General features: G+C 61.0%; 1 protein-coding gene across 2 annotated transcripts in view; it reads left to right on the top strand.

The window, feature by feature from the left end:
• Positions 1-7,748: 7,748 nt before the first annotated feature.
• The window catches only part of LOC134561758 (cAMP-dependent protein kinase inhibitor beta-like), a 12,682-nt gene continuing 4,680 nt past the window's right edge, over positions 7,749-15,750 (top strand). For both annotated transcript variants that reach the window (XM_063419002.1, XM_063419003.1), the window contains exon 1: positions 7,749-8,088. The gene's annotated coding sequence lies outside the window, so the exon portion shown is untranslated. The remainder of the gene's footprint in view (positions 8,089-15,750) is intronic.

Below are 15,750 nucleotides of genomic sequence, written 5' to 3' on the forward strand. Positions count from 1 at the left end.
GAATGTCCTTCAGTCCCTGCCCTCCCGGGAAGGACAAACCTGCCGGGCAGGTGTTTGTCCGCTCGCTCCTGCTGTCCTTGCAGGCACATGAGCTGCCTGGCACGGCAGGAGCAGGAATCCTGCCATGCGCCCTGGAGGCACCAGTCCCCTCCCGTCACTGTCCCCCGGTCCCTTAGACGATGCCACCAGATGGCAGTGCCGGAGTGAGGCACTGCCGGCACCGGGGACGGACACCGGGGACGGACACCGGGACAGACACCGGGACCGGACACCGGGGACGGACACTGGAGGCGGACACCGGGGACGGACACCGGGCTCAGTCCCTGCTGCTCCCGGAGGGTCTCGGGCACGGCCGCCAGCAAGGAGAGGGTCCCCACCCACCTGGCAGCGCTGTCCCCCACCAGAGGCCACCCCCAGCATCAGCCCCCGGCGGCCCCGTCTCGATGTCCCCATCTCGGGAGGGGCTGTGGGCAGCGAGGGCTGTGACATTCTTGTGACAGCAGTGCCACGAGTGACAGAGCCGTGACGGGCCCCGGACAGAGCAGCTTCACCTCACCCTGCACACAGGGAGATGAGGACTGGGAAATGTGGGATGTCACCAGAGCTCTGGGACATGGAGCTGCCTCCAGCCATGCCAGACCATGAGCCGCTGCTGGGAGCATCCCTGTATCCCAAGAAAACACCTTTATTTCCCCCTCTGCCTCCCCTCTGCTTCTCCTGCATTCCTCAGGCATCTCTCCCCGGTGTGATTCATTAGGGCTCAGGGCACCCCAAACCTCAGATGTGGTTCAGAAGGGCTCAGGGCCCCATTTCTGCCCCCGTGGGGGGATGATGGGGTTGGGGGGAGCAGGGCCAGGAGCAGCTTGCCAGGGATGCCCGGGAAAACAAACGCTCTCATGTGACCGTATCTGGGACAATACCAGCTTAGCTGTAGCTTCAGCCAGCAGGAATCCTGCTGCTCCCGAGCCCTGCTAGCCGTGGATAAACCTACATTAGAGCAATTAATGGTAATTAATAATTGGGTCTGAGTTTGGAAAATCAGCTACACCCAGCAATGCTCTCCAGAGTGTTGTCCAGACAGGGAAGTGCAGCTGTGGCACAAGGTACAATTTTGGAGTGACACACCCCTGGTCTGTGGGGATGTCCTGCCCTTGACATCCTGGGGGCTCCTGGGTGGGATTTGGGGCACACAGGACCCTTCCCCTCAGCCCCCAGCTGCAACCAGGCACGCCCCAGCCCTGGGGCTTGGGGGTCCCCCTACCCACCCTGTGCTGGAATGGAGCCCCCCAAGTGCCTTTGCTCAGCTCTGCTGCCTCCCTCGGGGGCTGAAGCCCCCAAGTGAGAATGGAGACAGGCACAAAGCCAGGCTAGGATGGGAAGGATGAGTGCAAAAGGGCTGAGATGGAAGCATCCCCCTTCCCCTGCTCTGAGGATGCCTCTGAGGCAGGCAGGGAATTAGTTTTCCACTAAGCTCCTCTGTAATAAACAGAGACACGGGAGCAACGGGCAATTGCTCGGCCTTTAATTGCAGCCAGTCAGGGTCACAGGAGCTGGGATGCAGAGCCAGGGGAAATCAGGGGGATGGTTTTCAGGAGGAACATTGCAGGAATCTGCAGAACCTTCTGTGCCTGAGCTCCTTTGTTCACCCTCTCCTTCACCAGGAATCTTCAATCTCCCCAGCCCAGAACAACTCAAATCCCAGGATCATGGAAAACAGAAATCCTGACCTGGAAAGAACACACAAGGATCATCAATCCCAAGCCCTGGCCCTGCCCAGACCCCCCAGCAATCCCACCCTGTGCATCCCTGGAGCTCTGCCCCATTTCCTGGGGCATCAGCCCCTGAGAGCTGCCCAGCACAGGAGCCTGATGGAGCCCCAGAAAACCCTCTGGGCTTCCCGACGGCCTTCCCACCCTCTGGCAATGCTTCTGGAAACTCACTGAGCAACTGATTCCCTCTTCAAGGACCTTTTGCCAGTTTGAGATGTCCTAAAGGCCACTGGGGTGACACAGAGGCTGAGGGGCTGTGACTAAACCTGTCCCTTGTCCTTGAGCCTCCCCAGAGCCTCTCCCAAGCAGGAGGATGAAGGGCTGGAGAGGCTGTCCTTGAGTCCTGGTCTGTCTGGGCTCCCAGGGACGGGCTGGGAAGGCTGCGGAGCTCCCCGCTGAGCTCAGACAGATGCTGTTTGTCTTTCTTCTGGCAGTGCCCGGGCGCCTGCCCGGTGACGGATGGCGGTGTCACAGCAGAGATTCTGTGCTGCCACAACCACCGGCTCTCTCATGGGGTGGAAAATTCAGTGGGGTTACTCCACCGTGAGCTGCATTTCTTCCCCAAGGGTCTGAGTCCCGGAGGTGGCGGGGTAGGGAGCCCGCAGGAGGGAGCAGCAGGGTGGGGCCTTGCTCTGAAGGTGTCCTTGGCCCACCTGGCAGGAGGAGCTGCTTCCTCCCTTCCCTTCTGCCTGCCCCTGCTTGGATCCTCCAGACGTGAGCTCCTCAATTTTCTTTTCCTGGCGTCCAAAGCCCCCCGGTGTCACCCAAAGCCACCCAAAGTCACCAGCCTTCCTCCAAACTCCGTCAGGAGCCCTCTGAACCCCTCCACACATTCCCCATGTCCCCTGGCTGACAGGACATCTCCAGGGCCGGCTGGATGCACAGAGCCGGGGCAGTGCCATGGGGATGTAAATTTGGGAGAGCTGCCCAAAGCACGTGTGGTTTTTGAGCCTCTTCATTTGCAGCCTTAACGATTCTCCCACTCGGAGAACAGCTAATGAGCCATGGGGATCCAATTAGACATCTCTGGTTGGCCTCTCACCTCCTTCTTGCCAGTTAAAACCAAAAAGAGAGGGGAAAAAAAGCCCCACAAGTGGCGGCGTGGAGGCAATTAGATCACTGTCTGCTTAATGAGTTCATGGACCCAGCAGAAATATCCCTGTTTGACAGGAGAGGCAGGAGCCGAGCTGAGCCCATCCCCGAGCCCCGTCCCCACTTTGCAGAGCCTCTGTGGGGCGCAATGAGCCCTCCAGGGATTTGGGGGTTGCTGCCTGCGCCCCATGGGCCCCCAGGGCCGCTGGGCTGTTCTTTGTCAGGCACAGCAGCCAGCCGGGCCCCTCCACCGCGTTTTTCCAGGATCAGGCATCCTAACAAACTCCAGATGCTGCGGATGGGTGGGAGAACCGCAGGAAACCTCGGGGTGGGAGCAGGAGTGGCGCTCCAGGGCGGGGAGAGGGGACGGGAACCCGCCGGGAGCATCAGCGCTCACCTGGGCGGCGCTGGGGCACCGCGGGGTGACAGATGCCACCAGCCAGGAGCTGGCGGTGCCCCCCCGGTGCTGGCAGCCCCCCCGGCCCGGCGTGGCTGCGGCGGCGCTGCCGAGCCCCACGTGGCCGTGCCGAGCAGATTTTGCTTGGCTGCCTGGGCTATATTTAGCCGCCTGTAAAAGGGGTTAGCGAGCAGCGCTGGAGCCAGTGGCACAGCTAAGAATGTCAACGTAAGAGCAGCCAGGGATAAAAAAAGCCCAGCCCGGGCGCTGGGAGCTTTGCACAAATCCCCGTGGCTGCGGGAGGTGGAGGCGGGCAGGGCTGCGGGCAGTGCCCCCATCTCGCGGTGACACCGGGCCCCGGCCGCTCCCTGCCCAACCCCCTGGAGGCTCCTCACAGTTTTGGGGCTGGTTTGCGGCACCTCTGCCCTCAGCTGGGCAGCCAGGGGTCGGAATGTGGAGGGTTTGGTGAAATCGCCGGGCTCTGGGGGTGGGTGTCCCCCTGTGTGCACAGGGGACGGGGCAGGCAGGAGGCACCACGAGCTGGGAGGTGTTGCTGAGGTTCCACATCCCCACCCAGGCATCTGGAAGTTACTGGAGCGTGAAGAATAGATTTGAGCACTTCTTATTTTTGGCCATGAACACATTTTTTTGGGATGCTGCCTTTCTGCTCGGTTAACTCCAGCACACCTTTCCTCCCAATGCTCCCCTCGAAGCCTTGATCTGGCCCCTTAAAGCAAAAACTGAGCAAATCCTACCCCATCCCAGCTCTTCCCACCCCATCTCAGCTCTTTCCACCCCATCCCAGCCCTTTCCACCCCATCCCATCCCAGCCCTTCCCATCCCAGGTCTTCCCACCCCATCCCAGCCCTTTCCACCCCATCCCAGCTCTTCCCAAGCCCTCCTGTTCTGCTCTGAGCTCTCCTGACCTTGCCTGGGCTCACTCCTGCCTGTGCAACCCAGGCTGCTGCCCAGAAATGTGGGATTTCAGCCAGTGCCAGAGCCAATGCACAGGCAAGGTGGTTTCCTGAACTAATTCCCAGAAATAATTTGCACGTTCTGCTGGTCCACTGGGGCAGGGGATGAATATTTTGGTGGCTGAGCCCCGAGAGAGGCACTTTGAGTCATTCTGAGCCCCTTTTTTCCACAGCTCCTGTGATCAGCTGGCAGCAGGACGAGCCTCAGGCTGGGATTGCATCTGGCTGCAGGATCCACCTCACCTTTGGGTCAGGAAGGAGCTTCTGCTGCTGCAAAAACAGCAACAAATCATTCTTTTGGTTGAAATTTTTCCATTCTGCCGGGGACAGCGAGGCTGCAGATGAGTTGCAAAGACCTGTGCAACTCACTGCAGATATTGCAGCTGCCCTGACAGTTTGAATTAGGGAATAAACCCAGGAGAAGCAGCTCGTGTGCTGTCCCCCACCGGGGCAGGATGCTCTGGGCTGGCAGGGGGAGGATCTCCGAAAGCTCCCTGATGTCCTGGAGCTGCAGAATCCTTGTGCCCTGTGAAGGACAGGGCGGAGCAGCACTCCGGGATGCAGATGGCAGAGTCCTGGAGCACGGGGGGTGCCTGGGAAGGGCAGGCTCTGTCCAGACTCTCGGCTCAGCGTGACGCCCCAGCCTGCCTGGTGACAGATCTTCTCCCCGGGAGCTGTTTGCTGGCATTTTCCCTCTGCTTTGAAACCCTCCGGGCGAGGGAATGCTCTCACTGCCTTTGGCCCCCGAGATCTCTCAGGCACGAAGGTTTTCCCCCGAGGGCCGAGCGCGTTTCCTGCAGCTCCATCCCTCAGGAGCCACTTCCTTGGCTCCAGGGGCAGCCTCGAGGCCGTGTCCTGCTGGATGGAGCTCATGGAAAGTCCCGGCCCCCATCCAGGGAACAACCTGCAGGTCCCCAAACCCTGTGACCCACGTCCTAAAATAGCACCTTAACCGAGGGACTGACGCAGCCCCTGGGCTCAGGAATGACCTTCCCTGCACGTCACCTGTGTCCCCAGCAGGGAAGCAGGGGCTCAGCTGGGCTGCAGATTGGGAAGATGCGTCTAAAAGAGGAACAGCAAAGGGCTGCTCTCCCCCAGCAGTGACTTTTACCCCAGATCAGAGCCCGCAGGGCTGGGCAGGGCAGTGGAAAACAGCTCTGCTCCCTCCCTCCTGCCCCCACACTGCTGCAGCCTGAGGGTCCCTGGGTTTATTGACCCTCCTGCCCTAGGGGGATAAAGCCCCTGTGCAGCAGCAGCAGCAGGAGGAGAACAGACTCTCCCAGAGACATTTTCCCCCAGTTCTGGGTCCTGGGTTTTTAGGGAAAATAGGATTTAGAGCAGGTGGCAGAGCAGAGAATGGTCTGAGCCCATCTTCGCCGGCTTCAAATCCCTGATGGATCAATCAGGGGCTCCCCCAAAGCTCGGGAGGGCACAAACATTTTATTTTAGGCCCCTCATTAGCAGGGGGGCTCATCCTGCTGGGAGCATCCTGGGAAGAGGATCCCAAGGCCTGCAAAGCCCCAGAACAGAAGCCAAAAGAGCAGAGGAAGAGCAGAGCGGCCTTTGCCGCTGGTGCAGCACCAAGCACCACAGCCCTGCCCTGGACTGGCTCCCATTGGGAGCTGCCTGAGCAGGGAATAATTTTGGAATAATTTCCCCCTTCCCAGCTGCTGTCCTGAATCCCTGGAGTTTGTGCCCGAGAGTTCTGGGAGCTCCAGCTGGGGCTCTGGGCTGCTGATGCTCAGCATGCCCTGGGTGCAGGCGGGTTGGGAGAGGTTATTCCGTGTCAGCACTGCTCTGGCAGGATCTGGAGGGACTCACACACCTCTGGTGTGCCTCAGTTTCCCTTGCTCCTTGCCCAGCCATCCCAAAGGATCGCCCTGGGAGAGGGAATTGTTCAGCCTTGGAGGAAAGGGAGATGTGGTGTGGCTGCCCTTCAGCAGCCCAGGGCAGAGCATCCCCCGGGGCCGCTGGGGAGCTGGAGAAAGGGAGAACTCTCCAAGGTGCTCCGGATCGCAGCGGGCTCTCCTCGTGTCCCCTCCCATCCCCGCCGCACCCCCTCCCTCCCCTCGGCCCGCCGCAGCCGTGTCACATCCCATCGGGTGCCAGGCAGGATAAACATCGCGGCTGCTCGGCCCGAGACTGCTCTGGAGAGGGGAGACAGTCAAGGAGAAAGCGGAGCGTGAGCAGCTAAAAATAGCGGCTGGCGAAGGCTCCGCTCCGCGGCCGTCACCACGCGTGAGCAGCGGCGGCACCGCGGCCCTCCCCTGGCTGCGGGGGCGGCGGCTGCGGCCCCTCCCGAGCTCTGGGGGTACGGGGGTACCGGACACGAGCACCGGCCGTGTCCTGGTGGCACCGGGGGCCGGTGTCGCTGTCCCCAGGCGCGGCCGGGGCTGTCCCGCGGGTGGGACACCGCCCGTCCCGGCTCGGCGGTAGCGGCCGTGCCCGGAGCAGCCAGCGGGTGTCCCCACGGCCCAGGGCTCCAGGGAAAGGGACGGCGCGGACACCTCGCTCCGGGTGCTGAGCGTCTCCCCTCGCCAGCAGCAGGGAGAGCAGCTCGGCCAGAGGCAGGAATTTGGGATCACGGCCGCAGCCCTTCTCCTGCCGGGAGCGCGTCACCCGCGGGGGTCTCCCCCAAAGCACAGCCCGCACCCCCAGCCCTGGGGACAGCCACCCTCCTACATTTTGTAGCCTCTCACCAACCCTACACGGTTTCCCAGCTGCAGGGATGCCGATGGAGGTGGTTACTGCTCCTGTGTGGAATCCCAGTGGGGTTTAATTCCCGCTCTGCCTCCCCCACCTCGCTGCCCTGACCCGGCTCAGGGGTGGCGGTGAGAGCCCCCATCTCACACCCTCGGCGTTGGCCGTGTCCCCCCTCAGGGTGACACCGGTGTCAGGCCAGGAGGGGCTGGTGACATCTGCTCCTCGCCCAGGCTGTGCCCGGCGTCCTTCCCGCGGGGACAGCCCCGTGCCGGGCACAGCGCGGGGCTGTGCCGCGATCCGCTGGCTCTGCCAGCCGCAGCCAGGGGCTCCCAGCCCCCCGCCCCCTCCCCCACCCACCACATGCCACACGGGTGCAGCCACTGATATTTTTAATTCTTATTTTTTCCCCCAAATATTCGCAGCCTGTCATTGATTTTGGCTGCACTAAATAGAGCCCTGTGGGTTGGGGTCAAATTGCGCTGGTGGGCGAGCAGAGCCCCCTCAACCCACCCCCCTGGGGCCGAGGGGCTCTGCAGCCGGGAACTGTGAGGAGAATGAGCCATTTCCCCGAGGGGGGGCTGGGGCCGCGCTGCGAGCCCCCGCCCGGGCTGGGGGCCCAGAGTGACACGGGGCTGGGGGGGGAGATGGGACCCGGGTATGTCACAGCCCTCCCCTTGTGTCAGCGCGGGGGGACGCGGGGACACGGCAGCCCGGGGGGGGGGGGCCGAGGGGCGGCCCCGGCGGCGGGGGGAGAGGGGGGGCGGCGGGCGGGGCTGGCGCTGGGTCCCCCCCGCGCCGAGCGGGGGCCGGGCCGGGCGGGAGCGGCGGCGCTGGGCGGGCGGCGGCGGCGGCGGCTCGGCCCCGGGTGCCCCAGGGCCGCCTGGAGCCGGAGGCTTCCCCGCGGCTGCTGCCGAGCGTGGAGCATCCTTCCCCGGGCAGCCGGGCTGGCACCGGCACCGGCACCGACACCGTCATCACCATCGGCACCGGCACCGGCACCGGCACCACCATCGGCACCGGCACCACCAATCAGCATCAACACCGGCATCACCCCCGGCACCGACATCCCCGTCACCGCCGGCAGCGGCGGCAGCACCGGCAGCAGCATCACCTTCGCTGTCACCGTCACCGCCGGCCTCGGCAGCGGCACCAGGTGAGCGGCTGGCGACTGCTGGGTGCAGGTGACGTGGTGGCACCGAGGCCCTGGGCCACCGCGGAGGGTGCCCTGGGCTCACCGGAGGGAGGGACCAGGTGCCCACCCCGGCTACCGGTGCCCACCCCAGGAAGGAGGTGCCCACCCCGGGCAGCCCCCTGGGAAGGTGGAGAGGCCGGAGGGTCAGGGGCTGGTGTGGTGGCCTCGGGGACAGCTGGGTTTTTGTGGGGAGGAAAGTTTGCAGCAGCTGCAGTGGGGTCTCTCGAGGGTTTGGGGTGTCTGTGCCCACCAGGGGCAGGGGGCTCCGGGGAAGGTTTGGGGGAGCAGTGGGAGGCACCAAGCAAGGCTCGTCTGTCTCAGGGTGGGCACTTCAGATCAACCCCCATGGTGGCACCCTGGCACCCACCCCTGCATATCCTCGGTCACCACTGCCCCCTCCACCTTTCCCCCTGCCCTGTCCTATTCCCAGCTACCACGACATTTGTACCCCCACCCCCAGCTCCAGCCCTCACCCCCCGGATTGGAGCTTCCAGAAGATTTGGGCCCGGGGAGCTGCGGGGTCCCCAGGCACGGAGAGTCCCCCCCGTGCAGGGGACACTCCTGTGGTGCTTCCTCCTGGGAGGAAAGGGCTTTCCCCAGGGACAGCCCCTCCTCCCTGCCTTCGGGGCATCATTTTGGCAGATCGCCCCTGCAGATGCTTGGATCGGGTCCCTTCGGTCCCCGGAGCTGGCTGCTGTCCCCTGGCTGGGTGGCAGTTCCACCGAGGAGGTGGCAGAGGCAGGATGTCCTGTGCTCACCCTGAACGCTCCCAGCCCATGACCTTGGGGTGTCCACCAAGGGACACCTCAGTCCCTGCCGTCACAAAGGGACACGGCCCTGCCACTGTCGCCCTGTCCCCAGCCCCTGCTCAGCACCATCGCCCCCCAAAAAGCAGGAGGTTGGGAAGGGGAAAGGGGGTGGCAGAGCCAGATTCTCACTTCTCTGAATTGAGGGAATCCCAGCATTTCTCCCCAGACTGGGATGCTGGGAGGCACAGTGGGGGTGCTCTGGGGAGGCTCTGGGGGTTCAGCTCCTGGGGCAGCTGGAGGAGCTCTGGCTGTATGCTCCACACCTTGGGGGTCCTGGCACCAGGAGCAGGATGGGGACCACAGCCCTGCTCTGCCCTTGGCTCCCGGAACAGGCAATTCCAGCAGCTCCTGGCTCAGCCCTGGGGTGTTGGATCTGGCTCTGCTCCATCACGGATTTCCAGCCATGCCTCTGATCCCAGAGTGCCTGCACAGATTTCTTCCCTCCTTGGCTTTTGGTCCCTTCCCTGCCAGCTTCCCAGGGGCCATGGGTTTTGTCACAGGGTGGTGGTGACAGCTGGAGAATCCTGACGATGCTTCCATCCTCGGTGCAGGGATGGCAGGAAACATCTGGATCACCTCCGTGCAAGGCCTCACCACGGGGTGGGGGGGATTTGCTGCCTCCAAGCTGGGTGTCCTGGAAGTTTCCCACTCCCTCCTTGGCCGGGCTGCAGTGGGAAGGAGAGGATCCACCCGCACCCGGGGGCCTGGGGGAGGCACACACCCAGGGCTCCCCGCAGAGCCAGAGCTCCCAGGGAAGGTCCAGCTGCCTCTCCTCCCTGGAATTCTGGGTGCCCGCACTCATCCCGGTGCTCTGACAACCTCCTCCCTTCCCAGCTGGACCAGGGTCCTCTCCAGGTGGCAGATGGAGGAGAAGGAGCTCGGGCAGGGGACGAGGCTCCCGCGGCACACCAGCTCCGGTGTCACCCAGCCCGGGCACTCCCTGCACGGCCCAGCCTGGCATGTGCATGGTGGCACCCAGCTGGCACTTTGTGACAGCGCACAGCCCTCCTCACAGCTCCCTCGGTTTCCCCTGGCACCAATCCCTGTGCCACCCACGGCTCCACAACCAGGAGAGCCGAGGATGTCCCCATCCCTGTCCCCATCCCCGGATCGTGTCCATCAGCTCCACCCGGGGTGCTCAGGCTGGAGCAGAGGTTGAAAATCATTTGGGGGGGGAGGGAGGCTGAACCTGCTGAGGAACGGAACTGCTGTGGGTGTGTGTGACACGTTTATTATGCAAAATTACCTGGTTTTATTATGTAAAATTACAGTTTGTGGTGTGCGGGAGCAGGGAACTGATGGTTCTGCTGGGAGCTCCATTACCCAGGGCTCAATCACCCTAATTACCCTCATTAGATCCCTTCCTTCCCCATGGAGATGTGGAACTCCTGTTGACTGCCCTGACTCCCAGAGCAGGGCTGGGTTATCCAGGTGCCAGGGCCATCTCTGTGGGGCTGGGGGCGGCTCCCATCCCCTCATGCCAAAGGAGTTGTCACTGTTCCCCCTTGGACTCAGAAGGGACCCGATGGGACTGAGGAATGTGGGGAGGGGAAGCTCACCAGGCACCTTGATAGGGTCCCTGATGAGCACCCAAACTCCCCAGGAGAAATTCCTGTGCTCCTCCCACCACTCCTGCTGATTACCTTTAATCAGTTAATTAAAGGGAATTAACTGGTGGGGGTGGAGGATGGAATAGGAATAGCTCTGGAATAGGTCCCAGCCTACAGGCTGGTGAACACCTGGCTGGCCTGGGAGTGGCTGGAGCAGCTTCCATCCCTCCCTGGGATGGGGTGGGATCCTTCCTTCCTTCCTTCCTTCCTTCCTTCCTTCCTTCCTTCCTTCCTTCCTTCCTTCCTTCCTTCCTTCCTTCCTTCCTTCCTTCCTTCCTTCCTTCCTTCCTTCCTTCCTTCCTTCCTTCCTTCCTTCCTTCCTTCCTTCCTTCCTTCCTTCCTTCCTTCCTTCCTTCCTTCCTTCCTTCCTTCCTTCCTTCCTTCCTTCCTTCCTTCCTTCCTTCCTTCCTTCCTTCCTTCCTTCCTTCCTTCCTTCCTTCCTTCCTTCCTTCCTTCCTTCCTTCCTTCCTTCCTTCCTTCCTTCCCTCCTTCCCTCCTTCCCTCCTTCCCTCCTTCCCTCCTTCCCTCCTTCCCTCCTTCCCTCCTTCCCTCCTGTAGGATCCAGGGGCTGCTCCTGCAGGAATGATCCCCATCCCCACCCAAACCAAAGTGGGGTGAGGGTCTCTCCCTGCTGGTGCCAAGCTGGATGCCAGAGCTGTCCCCTCCCCCTGGCACTGGGAATAAAGGCGCTGCCAGCCCTTGGGATTTGCCATGTTCCCACAGGGAATAGCCATGGCTGGTGGTTTCCAGGTGCTTTTCACATCCCTGGTGCTGCAGAGAGAACCTTCCTGCTGGCCCTGAGCTGCTCCCACCCCTGTCAGAGCCTGGCCTGGGAGCTGATCCCTTCCTCAGGGATGCCCCCCTGGCAGCAGCAGCATTCCCAGAGCCCTGAGCCCCTCCTGGCAGAGGGACCTCGCCCCTCCCAGCCTCCAGAACCCTGCTCTGTGTGATGGAAGAAGCCAGAAATCCTCGTTATGAGCACACAGTGATGGGAACATTCCCCAGGGGAGAATTGGGATCCCAGGGGAAGGCACGGAGGGATGGGGAGCAGTGATGTGTGCTGGGCTGGGAGCCTCAGAGGATGGGCAAGAGGAGCTGGGATTTGGCCGTTCCCTCTCTGAGTGCACAGCTGAGGTTATCCAGGTTTTCCATGCCCTCTCCTGGAGGTTTGGGATGCAGGATGAAGCCCTGCAGTGTCAGTCCCTGTCCTCGTGCCTCTGCCCACTGAGCCTTTGGTGCTTTGCTCTCCAATTAGAGCAACTCAGGCTTGTCCAGGGCTGGAATCCAGGTGGTCCAGAGGGAACCACACATCCAGGTTGGCCTGGTGCTTTCAGCATCTTTCCAGGATGCCCCAAGAGCTGCTCCAGAGGAAAAACGCCTCGATTTTATCCTGGTGTGGACTCTTAGGAGATGCTGAGCTCAGCAGGGGCTGTGCCAGGATTAAACTGCCACGTCCTCTGGAGCACTTTTCCCTGGCACAACCCAGGCCTGCAGGATCCAGAGGGGATTTTCTCTGGGGTCACTGCCCTGTGGGGGAGCCAAGCCCTGATGTGGGACATGGTGTGAGCACCCCGGGTCTGCAAGCAGCTGGATTTGGGTTGGCAGAATTTGGGTTTGCTCAGGGAAACTCAGGATTGGGATGTCAGGGAGCACAAGAGCTGGATTCACCCCACACTGGAGCAGGACTTGCTCTGGATTGTGTTTCCAGTGTTAAAAACCAAAGGGACAGTTTATACAAACAGCCTGAAATCCCTTCTGGGCAGGCTCGGGTTGGATTTTAGGATTTTTCCTGGTTTCTGTGGGATATTAACAGAGCTGAACTCTGCCATCATCCCCCCGGCTGAGGGAGAAATAACACAGCCTCTGCTTCTGCCGGCGGCTCCATTCCGTGGATGTTAGCAGCAAACCCCTCCTCCCGTGCACATCTCCCTGCTGGAGGCGGGAATTACAGGGAATGGAGATTACCAGTGTCCCACTTCAGAGCCCTTCCTTCTCCTTGCCTCCAACAGGAGTTTGGGTCCCAGAATCCCACAAGCCCAGCTGAGCCTGTGAAGGGAAGGGTTTATGCTCTGCCTCAGCTGGTGTTAGCTGGGACATAGGTCAGGTTTTGTGTGGAAATAAAAATTCCAAGTCCAAAGCTGGGAAAAAAAAAATATATATATATATATATATAAGTCATAGAATTCCTGGTTGGAAAGGATCTTAAATCCCATCCAGTCCCACCTCTGCCTCTGCCCCAGGCTGACCTTGGGTCCAGGGGCAGCCACAGCTGCTCTGGGCAGTGAGACCCTAAGTTGTGCAAAAGGAAGCAGAGGATGAAGGCTGATCCTTAAAAGGATCCCTGGGATCCAGGGAGAGGTCTGGGTGGAATAATTCAGGATTTGTGTGTGAGCAGGGGTGGCACTGAACCTAAAGGTCCTGCCCCATCTGCAGGGTGGCAATGGGGACCAGGCAGAGCAGGGGAAGGGATGTGAGGATGATGGAAGGGACAAAGAGACACTTCAGCAATTCCCAAATCCATGGATGAGGCAATCCAAGCACAAGCAGGAGTGGTGGAGAAGAGGGAAATGGGGTCTGGGTGTGAGGATGAGTGTGCAAGAGCAGGAGGAAGGTCAGAGCTCAAGGCAGGACACGAGGGGAGGGGGCTCAGAGGGCAAATTCCTCTGGAAGTGCATTATCCCAACGAGGAGGATCCATTACTCCATGGAGAGGGAGGGAGTGGGAACCACTTGTCCCATGCCTCTGGAACGTGGGGTTTGCTGGGAAGGGAATCACAGGCAGGAGCCAACCCCTACCGGGATGTGCTGCAGCTTCTCAGGCTGGGCCAGAGCTTTGGGGAGCTGCCAGTGTCACCTCTGCTTAGAAATCCCACGGGAACAATTCCTCAGAGCTTTGGGAAGGAGTCAGAGAGCCAGGGAAAACTGGGGAAAAACCAGCGGGAGACCTTGCTGATGCTCCAAGCAGGGCTCAGGTTTGCTTGGATCCCTGCCCCGCTTTGCTCCTGACCATCACTCCAAAGGTGCCCAGCAAGATCTGAGCTGGCCCAAATTCCTGCCTGGCCCACCTGGAACCCTGGGGATTTAGGGATAAAGGTGCCAGACTGTGGTTGGAGAGGTTCCACTGCTGAGGGCAGGCAGGGGGGTGCCAGCATCCCCCGGGAATGGGTCCTGGAAGCTGCATCCCTGCCAGGAGGGATCATCCTCTCCAGACAATCCTCGTGTGGAGCAAAACCTGTTCCAAAGTCCTTCTGCACCTCCACTTCCAATATCCCTGCACCAGCCCACATCCCTGCAGCCTTTTCCCCCTTTCCCAGGAAAGGACGAGTTCAGGACAGTATTTATGCTCCTCCTTTCATCTCTCTGGGATCCTGGAGCTGTCCCTGGGCAGGTGACACAGCCCGTTCCCACCTGGCTCAGCATCCCCGGGGCTCCAGCAGCCTGCAGCCACTCCCTGGAGAGGAGCCCAACCTGCTGCCTCCCCGGGGGCTCTCCCGATTTCATCCTGTGTTTAATTATTGCCATCTGCTGTTCTCGGCTCCAGGGGCTGCTCGGGCTGTCTGGTGCCTGTCGGGCTCTGCTTAACCCAGCCCCGCTGGAATTCCCTCCCGTGTGGACTCCTGGCTCATTTTCCTGGATGATGCTCCCGTTCCCTTCTGACCTGGGGCAGCTCTTGCCTTCCCGTTTCACTCAATTTTGCAGTTGCATCTCGCTAAATCCTTCCCATTTTTCATCACGTTCGTCAGCGTTGAGGGGTTGCTGGTGGATTTTTGGAGGGTTTGTTCCAGGCTGCAGCAATCCCAGCAGAGATCCCATAAAATGTTGAATTAAACGAGCAGGAGGAACCCCCCAAACAGAGAAAGCCAAGAGCATTAAATGCCCCAAACCCCCTTCCAGAGGAGCTCACTAATAACTCAGAAACTGAAGAAGCAAATCCTTGTGGTTAAATGAATCCTCAGGATCCCTGCAACACCTCCCAGGTCCTAAATTCCTGGAGCATTCCTGGTTTGCTGTCTCTGGCAGGGGAAATGTGTTTGGCAAAGCTCTGGTGTGTCCGTGGTGGTCCCCAGGCTCCAGGTGCAGTTGTGGGGTCCCCCAGCAACCCCCCAAAGTTGTGTCAGAGGGGACAGCCCCAAAGCTGAGGGGATCCATGGCTGTGCCCACAGAGGTTTGACCCTGCCCTGGGTTTCTCAGACTGCTCCATCCCCAGGTGGGTCACACCTTTCTCTCCCTTCCTCCAGGGCTCTGCTATTCCCAGGGAACCTGCCCGAGGAGCACAGCCCTGTCCATCTCCTCCCTCCGCCTCTCCCAGCACCTTCCCTGCCGCCCGTGTCCCGCAGGGATTAAGGTTCATTTCTGCCCTTCCCTGCTCTATCCCATTAGGGGCATTAAAGCAGGAGCCAGAGCCCCAAGGCCCTCCCATGTGACTCCGGGAGCTTTTTTAGGCTGAGACCAGTTAAGCCACAGAAACTGTCCCTGCTTAGAGGGGGAAATCCTCGCTCACCGCATTTATCCACTGGGATTTGCCCCGTTTGGGTTGGATTTGCCTGTGGGACCTTGAGGTCGAGGCATGGGGCAGGTGTTGGTGGCTTGGATGTTGTCCCCATTGTCCCCATTGTTCCCGTTGTCCCCCATTGTCCCCACTGTCCCCATTGTCCCCGTTGTCCCCGTTGTCCCCATCGTCCCCATTGTCCCCGGGGCTGCAGGGACAGCCTGAGGGGCTCCTGGCACAGCGATGCTGCACCCCAGGAGTGCTCAGGGTTGTGACAACCCCCGGGTTTGGGTCCCCAGCCAGCACCAGGGTCCTGATCCCTGGTGTGGCTTTTCAGAGCGGGGTGAGCACGCGGGATCCAACCCCATCCCCATATCCCCGGGAGTGCTGTGCTGCAGGAAGGGCACGGGCAGGACCCAGCAGGTCCTGGAAGCTGATTATTCCTGATTCTCCAGTGCTGGAGGCAGCAGGAGCCGCTGGGGCTGTCGGGAAGAGCTTTGATCCGGCCTGCAGGGCTCTGGCCCTGCTGGGTGTGCGGAGAATCTGTGCGTGAGTGTGCACACGTGTGTTTGTGTGTGTGTGTGTGTGTGTGTGTGTGTGTGTGTGTGAACACGGGATTCACACGGAATCACAAAATCCTTTTGCCTGGAAAAACCCACTGAGATCAGAGTCCAACCGTTCCCTCAGCCACCAATCCCTGTTCCCAAGTGCCACCT

The sequence above is a fragment of the Prinia subflava genome, chromosome 24 (genome assembly GCF_021018805.1).
Source record: "Prinia subflava isolate CZ2003 ecotype Zambia chromosome 24, Cam_Psub_1.2, whole genome shotgun sequence".
NCBI classification, from domain to species: Eukaryota; Metazoa; Chordata; class Aves; order Passeriformes; family Cisticolidae; genus Prinia; species Prinia subflava.